The sequence below is a fragment of the Pogona vitticeps genome, chromosome 6 (genome assembly GCF_051106095.1).
Source record: "Pogona vitticeps strain Pit_001003342236 chromosome 6, PviZW2.1, whole genome shotgun sequence".
Lineage (NCBI taxonomy): Eukaryota > Metazoa > Chordata > Lepidosauria > Squamata > Agamidae > Pogona > Pogona vitticeps.
The window spans coordinates 91,258,436-91,264,723 of NC_135788.1; the positions used below are offsets into that span (position 1 = coordinate 91,258,436).

General features: G+C 42.6%; 1 long non-coding RNA gene across 1 annotated transcript; it reads right to left on the minus strand.

The window, feature by feature from the left end:
- Positions 1-4,078: 4,078 nt before the first annotated feature.
- On the minus strand, positions 4,079-4,467 carry LOC144583637 (uncharacterized). Its single transcript, XR_013537546.1, has 2 exons — positions 4,364-4,467; positions 4,079-4,171 (listed from the first exon to the last, which is right to left on the minus strand). It is a non-coding gene; the product is annotated as an uncharacterized LOC144583637 (long non-coding RNA).
- Between the last annotated feature and the right edge of the window lie 1,821 nt (positions 4,468-6,288).

The following is a 6,288-nucleotide window of genomic DNA, read 5'->3' on the forward strand; positions in this document are numbered from 1 at the left end:
GATATTTAGAGGCTCCACATAATCTGACATTCCAACAACAGTGTAGTGGTAAGTCTAGGAGCATAGGATGCTCATCATGACAGTCCACATAGCTACCCTTCTATAAAGAGGGTTCAAAAATGTGGGCTGCTAGCCTAATCCATATCAATGGTTAAGAAACAGGTCTTTTGTAAAGTCAGTGGCTCATAATCATCCATTCAAGCCCACAACATCCTGAAATACTTTCTATTATAGCATGGCTAGTTTGCAAAAGAAAAAATTCTTTCCCATCAGCTTTTAGAGTTTCAGCTAAGCTTGGAGGGAACAGGGAAGTCCAAAGAGGATGCTAGTGTGGCAGATGTCATAGTTTCTGCTTTGGCCCCCATGAGCTTGGATCACCTATACTGACAAGCCCTAAACTGCAGCTTACTTTGCTTCTGCATAACTGGCACTGACTGAACCCCCAAGCTTGATTGCCATGCTCAGTAACGTTGAAGCAAATTCAGTTATCACTCTAGTATGTTTCATGGTATGGAATAGGAAGGATATCATTTTATTTTTTTTTAACTCTAGCAGCAAAATACAAATCTAAGAAACTGCCTTAAAAGATGTGGGCCCATTGGTCCATCTTGCCCAGTTTTATCAACACTGGCATTAATTCTTAAGGGCAAAACTGTGTCTTTGCTGTTCCTGGAATTCTCCGGTATTCTTGGAGGTCTCCCATTCAAATACTGACCAAGCCTGGTCTTCCTGATCTTCCATAATCAGATCAAATTGGTTGTGTTGCAAGTACTGCAGTGGCAAAAGAGTCCTGATGCACAACTAGATCAAATTAAAGATGGCTCCTGAACTGCCTTTGCCATGGGAAAGACAAAACCAATGTGGCTGTTGAAGAACCTGGTGCATGCACTTATTTGGCTCTCTGTAACGAGTTCCCAGCTGGAGCTCTTTAGAATCTCAGAGCAGATATATATGACAGCCTGGCAACTCCCTGCCTCGAACACTGCCAACTGCAGCTGCGAGGAAATTTCTACAAGAGGGACCCTTTCTGCACTGGGATAAAATGACGTAAGCCCAGCGCTTGGTAATCAAGTAGTATTTCATAGCCGCTTCCAACAACTCTGCTTCCAGCACGATGAAAACAGGTAGGATATAATGCCATCTATTGGCTAAAACTAGGAATAATATTGTGGATTATTTTCTTGGGCCAGGCGGATCTGCTGCATTTTTACACCAATACTGTCAGCTGGGAAGATGTATTGGCAACTGTGGACATGCATATTTCCAGATCTGGACTAGTCATGCCAGAGGAACTGTAGCCACCTGTGTCATCTCCCATCAATGCACATTTTCATGAGAGAGCAAACATGTTTGTGGGGTTATAGAGGACTAATTCTAACCTTCATTTTAGATGGAAGGAAGGAGTGCTTGAGCAAAAGGTCTCCAGCCCCTGAAGGACGTTGCTTGCAATCTGTTTTGTGAAACTAAGGAAGTTCACCAGTATTTTTCTTTTTATTTTGGACTCCAACAAGAATAAAATCATACTAAACTTTGCAGTGCCATAAGATGTGAGCTGTTGGGTGCACTGACCCAGCAAAGGAGGTCACCTAACCATTTTGCCAGCTGCCCATAGCAGTGGATGCTCACCATATTGCCGTATAGTAATCCTAGCATACATACTTGGTTATTAGACCCATTAAGATCAGTGGGGAATGACTTCCAAATAAACATGGACAGAATCAGACTATGGTGCATTTGTTGGGATGCTGAGTAAGATCAAGGATAGGTAAGGGTAAAGGTTCACCTTGACAATTTGTCCAGTCATGTCCAACTCTAGGGGGCGGTGCTCATTTCCATTTCCAACCCATAGAGCTAGCGTTTGTCTGAAGACAATCTTCTGTGGTCACATGGCCACTGCGACTAGACACGGATGCCATTACCTTTCCACCGTGGTGGTACCTGTTTATCTACTCGCATTTGACATGCTTTCAAACTGCTAGGTTGGCGGGAGCTGGGACAAGCGACGGGGGCTCATTCCGTCGTGTGGATTCGATCTTAACGACTGCTGGTCTTCTGACCTTGCAGCACAGAGGCTTCTGTAGTTTAACCCGCAGCGCCACCACTGCACTCAGAGTGTAGTCTCATACACTCCTTCCCAACTTGACCTACCTCATAGGATTGCTGCGAAATAAAAATGCGGAAGAGGACAGTGTTTTGAATTCCTTGGATGAAAGTGGAAATACATGTAACACTTGGATAAAATAAAGCATGTGTTAAAATCCTGCACCTGTGCAATTGTTTCATATTAAAGTGTGCTATAATGTTCTATTTCCGGGAGTGGGCAGAGGACTCGTAGAAATTCTAAAGCCAGTTTATCAATGCCAGCCAATGCCTGCCCATGGCGGCTGGTGGAGTGGAAGGTACAGAGTAGGCCCAGCCAAAGGCACAAATGGGCATTCATGTAGCTTGAGGGGGGGCAATGCTCCACTGGTCCTAATGGTTAGTCTACCACTGTGGCGTAAATACTAGAAGCACAGACTGAAAAGTAGGCATCTTTCTAGAAACGAATGTTCAATTAAAAGGGGTCGTTTCTGATCTCACAAGCTATTTTAACCACATCAAGAGTTAAATATATACAGAGCACTCCATAAGAGGCAAAAATGGGCTTGGGGCTATTCTGGCAGGACTAACTACCTTGGCCTTTATTTTCTTATTTTTGTTAGGTAAATCAAAGGCTGACTATCCCCAGCCTATAAAGGAGGATTTGTTCTCATTTTGTGTTCAGTATGTGTCACAGGAGGCTTCTACAGCAGCTGGGGCTTTTGTGACTTATCAGAGCCAGCACTACTAGTAGGCAGAATGAGGCACCCACCACAGGTCACAGATACTTGAGGCAGTGGTGGGTTTTTCATGAGGGTGTAGGGGGTGCTGTCTCATTGTAGGTTAGAGCTACCCTTAGCCACCTCCCTTCTGCTTACTTCCTTATCAGGAATAAGGAAGGCATACAATCAGGGCTGTGGTCTTAGTTCCCCTCCTGTTGTATGGATATGTTAATACCTTGACTGGAGGACAGAGCTGAATGGGGTTCACACCATGTAAGCTCGCCTGCTGCCCCAGGAGCACTGGGAGACACTCTCCCATTGCACGTCTTCAAGTAAAATGCAGCTGCCATCCCACTTTCTTCTGTACATTAATGAAAGTGGGGACAGCCATCTTTTCTTTTGCTTCAAGCAGTAAAATGTTATGCAAATCATCATCATGTGAGAACTGCAGAGCTAAAAGGACTCTATAGATCATCAAGCCCAGCCTTTGTCAAGGAGGCAAAAAAAGCAAAGCGTGCTGCTTATATACCGCCCCATAGCGCTTCAAGCACTCTCTGGGGGGTTTACAAGTTAATTATGCAGGCTACACATTGCCCCCCCCCCAGAGCTGGGTACTCATTTTACCAACCTGACCTTGGAAGGATAGAAGGCTGAGTCAACCTTGAGCTGGCTACCTGGGATTGAACCCTGGGTCGTGAGCACAGTTTTAGCTGTAGTACAGCAGTTTAATCACTGCGCCACGAGGCACAGTGAGGAATCCAACCCCCAACCTCTGTCTGCAGCCAAATACCTAAACCATGTGCAATCGAGAAACTCTGTTCATCACAAGGGGGAAATGCAGCCATATTAGCTCCTGTACATAGGTGTTGAATGATTGGAACAAGGAGGTACTCCCCCAAATGTGTATGGGGGCTGAACCATGACTCCTCTGTTCCATAAACTAACCCTCCTTTTAACAAGTTTAGGGTACAGTCTTCTTTGCTACCTTTTGTAAGCAATAGTATGCATCAAGATGAATCCCTCTGATGCTCATGCCACAGTGGACTAGTAACTTTTCTGAGGACACACCTTTTCACAATTTATGTACTTTGTCTTGTTGCTGATAGGCTGAATGCTACTGAACAAGCAGGATTCAGTCCACCCAAAAGCATCTTACTATAAGCAACAACTACTGGTTTTGGTCATTGGGTGTAGGTTAACAAAATGACACTTCTTCCAACAACTGCCAAGTCAGCATGAATGTGAGCAATGTAAGCCACCTTCAGAGTGCATCTGGCTGGGTGCAACAGTTTGTTTTATTTCCTTCAACAGGTATTAATGAATATTTAGGTACTTAAGTCTCACATGACAGGAAAGATCTGTTGTTGCACCTAAGAGGTAAAAGAGACATGCTGTAATTAAAGTATTTTTCATGGTACAAAAACATGCAATTATAAACATGACAGTGACACACCTGCTTCCTACAAATAAACATGCCAGCAAAACCAGTCATCAGATGCACTTATATATTAATGTGTGCAGTTTATGTTTACTAATATATTTGACTCAACATACACATTTACCTCAATTGTGTTGGTGCATTTCCTCCCCACTATATGTATTTTGAGCTCTTCCCATTGTGCTTGCTGTTTTGCATATACTGTACCTCTTTGCCACCCAAATGGACTATATGCCTTGTATCTGTATCTGTAGTCAAGGTTCATCACTTCTCATTTCAACTCTCAAGGCTATCATTCCTTGAGATTTTTGAATTCAATAAAATACTACCCCTTCTTTACTTCTGGGAGTCTCGATAAACCATTTCATAACCTCATATACTTGCAGTGAAATTCAAAGTCTTGGGACATCAGAGTTCCATTAATTTAGATGAGTGGTATACCTGGAACTCAGATAATCCATACTTCTACTCCCTTGCTGGTTATGCTAGTTCTTTCAAAATTGCAATCCTACATCTGGAAGGTCATATATTAACCATTCATGACTGCTGGTGGCCTACAGGCCCTATCTGGAAAGATCTGGGTGATGTGTGTGTGTGGGAGCAGCAATCATATTTGGTACAAGAAAAGGAATGGAACGTGAGAAAGCAGCTGCAGCAATCATGGAGGTGGGGCAGGGCAGCAATTTTCCCTTTTCTAGGAACGCCCTGGGAATCCTCAGCTGCTCCTCTTCAAGCATCGATTTGGCATTCTTGTGGTGTGAATTCTACTAACTGAAAGCCAGGGGTTGCTGAGGTGTGACCTTGTGGGAAGCTGCAAAGAAACCCTCAGCTGCAATCGCATCCAGTTCACGAAAGAGAAGATGGTGAAGGAGGAAGATTTGTGCAGTGACGCCTGAGGGGCAAGAACCAACAAGAACTTCTGACAGGAGTGGTGACTGAGGAATTCCCGGGTTCTTGGCTTAGACTGGCCTTCTGCAGAATTCTTCATATTCATCCAGTTCCTAAGAAAGGACATTTTGAGAATACCTTGAAATGGTGGAGCTTAGACACTGGGGCTGTTGGCTGACCTAGAAAAAAAAACCAGCCTGATCTCCTATACCTTTCACAGTTGTTCAATTTAGCGAAATAAATAGGCAAAGCTTTTCAAGGTGTACAAATAAACACTGGTGTGTATTAATGATTTCAGGTTTCACAGCTGCTGTTAAAGATACAGGGACAAAAGCTACAAACAAGATAATAGTCCTATTAGGTATTCATATATTTATAGATTATCTGTACCTCTATGCCATTTGTTCAAGGACCAAAGCCTTTTTAGGACAGCTTATATTTAAAGAATCAAAATATAAATACAGATCAAATCAATTCACTAACTGGACAGGGCAGTCCTAATTATATGTGGAATCACTGGGGGCTCAAATTCTTTTGCTGCATGAGATTGAGAACTGGGCAAGCAGGTTCTTTGGACAGCAGTGCTAGTTGCAGAAAGCAGCCAGTGTAGCTCATCATGAAGATGGACACAACTATATGTCAGTTTCTGAGGTCTTTTTTCTCAGAGCCAGGCATGGGGGGTGGGATTCTCTAGGGGAGAACTCCTATTCTGCTGTGGTACAGGTGGTCTCCCAATGCACCCACTATGAGCATCCCATTCACTATGTCTAGCCCCAAGGATATCTTCAGACTAAAGCATTAGAGGCCTGTCCTTTTCTGAAGAATAATGCTCTACATAGACAGTAAGAGTGTGATGTATAGAACTCTGCACCTTGTATTGTTAGCATGACAGGGTGAACAATTCTAACACAGCCTAGATAAAATACATAGTTAAAACTATATATAAAAATATATACTGTACATGCATATATATATATATATGCATATATATACATATACATATATATACATACATACACACACACACACACACATATATATATATATACACACATATATACATATATGTACAATATATATGTATGTATATGTACATATGTATATATGTGTATGTGTGTGTATACACACACATATACATATACATATATATACTGTACATAT